Below are 2054 nucleotides of genomic sequence, written 5' to 3'. Positions count from 1 at the left end.
TGGCCAGGTGCGTGTCAAGGGCTCCAGAAGCTGATCGATGCCATTACTGCCAGTGAGCAATAAGGGCTCACTACTCATCGTGTTTGACTTGAGCCACAGCGGCACAGAGCAGGTCCCACAGTCCCAGCACTGTGCTGAGAGCTCCTTGGTCAGAGCTGTGACCTATTTCCTTTGGATTCAGTTACAGCTGGAAATGGTTCTTATCGGCTGTGTTTCTACAGGGCCAGCTATGGAGCCCTCACAGCACCGAGGGCAACCCCAACCCCCATCAGTGCTACCGAGCGAGTTGGGATGCAGGAGGTCATGGCACTCCGTGCTCAGAGCACATTTCAGTATTTCAGCTGTGCAGCACAAGTGCCTGTCTTAGAGTCACAGAATCGTTGGAGTTGGAAGGGAGCCTTAAAGGCCATCAGGTCCAACTCCCCTGCAATGAGCAGGGACACCAACAGCTAGATCGGGTTGCTCAGAGCCCCTCCAGCCTGACCTTGGGTGTCTCTACTGATGGGGCACCCACCACTTCTCTGGGCAACCTGTGCCAGGGCCTGCCCTGCCCTGCGCTGTGCTCTGTGGTGCTGCCTTGTGCTCAAAAACAAAAAAACAACACACAAACTTCCTTGGAGAGGAAGCACCCGGAAAACGCCTGCTTCTATACATGGCTTTTTTTATACGTAACTGGTGGCAATTAGTCAGCACCCAGTGGTTTTGTTTTTGCTGTTAATGAGAGAATGAAGAGTTTGGTGCATGTTTTGTATTACTGATTAGTGTCACCTGCTGTTAATTATATTTGGTGAGGGTCACGAGAAAGGAGAAATGATGAGCAGGCACAAGTGAATTCTGCCTGGCTTCAGACAGTTCACTCCATTTTTCAAACGCAGCTAGGATACTAGAAGCCTCCAGCTCTGATCGCATAACGTAAGTGGCCAGAAAGAGATCCTGAGTTCACTACTGCTGGGCAAAGCTATGGAATAGTTTTGATTAAAAAAGCAGCTCAAAGGAGCATCAAAACGACCTTGTCCCAGTTGGCCATCGAACTCCTTTCTCCCCGAGGCTCATCGCTTGTCAATACATTATCTTGCACAGCCATGAGTGAAAATACACAGCACAGTGCTGCACTGGAGAGGACAGCATGTCTGATTTATACAACACTGCTCACAAGGTTAATTGCTGTGTTCAAAAATAAGCAAGGCCGCTGGGCAGCATGTTGCCCAGACGGCTTCCAGTGCTGGCTGGGGCTTGGCTGAGAATCATAGAATCATTACAGTTGGAAAACACCTCTGAAATCATCTGGTCTAACTGTGTCATGGTTTTATGATTTTCGGTTATTGGTACTCCACATCATAACATCATGTAGTGAATGTACCTGGTTCTCAGAAGAGAAGGACTACTACATTCCCCACGGCACTTTGCTCCTCTGTTACCATTTTCCAGCCGGAGGGAAAAGATAAAAGCTCGCAGTATAAAACTTGCAGATCACGAGACCTCGTCCCTTTTTTTCTGCCCGTCTCTTGCCTTGGCAGCACCTCGCTCTCCAGCCGTCTTATCGTTGGTAGTAGAGTAAGGCCTACCTTGATTTTGGGACATTCTCTCTGTATTGGATTTACCAGCTTAAATTGTAATTATATTGTATTATAGTGTGTTGTTTTGCATTCAGATATCTTATTTAGTAAATTAGTTTGTTTCTCCTCAGATTGTTGCCTCTGTTCTTTGCTCTCAGGGCCATCTCCTTACCCTTTTTCCCTTTTCCCGGGGCGTGGACCCGTGGATCCCCCGTCCCATTCGTCACGGAACCGGGCTGAACGCCCGTAAACCGTTGACAAACCATCAGCCCATCTTTACCATGCCCACCAAGCATGTCCCTCAGTGCCACACCTGCAAGTCTCTTGAACGCCTCCAGGGACTCCAGCTCCTCCCTGTCTCACCACTCTTCCTGAGATTTTTTCTTAATATCCAACCTGAACCTCCCCCGGCGCAACTTCAAGCCATTACACCTCTTCTCCTATAGCTGTTACCTGGGAGAAGAGGCCGACCCCCACCTCGCCACAGCCTCCTTCCGG

Source organism: Numida meleagris, chromosome 2 (genome assembly GCF_002078875.1).
Source record: "Numida meleagris isolate 19003 breed g44 Domestic line chromosome 2, NumMel1.0, whole genome shotgun sequence".
NCBI lineage: Eukaryota > Metazoa > Chordata > Aves > Galliformes > Numididae > Numida > Numida meleagris.
Note: the sequence above shows the minus strand (reverse complement) of the source record.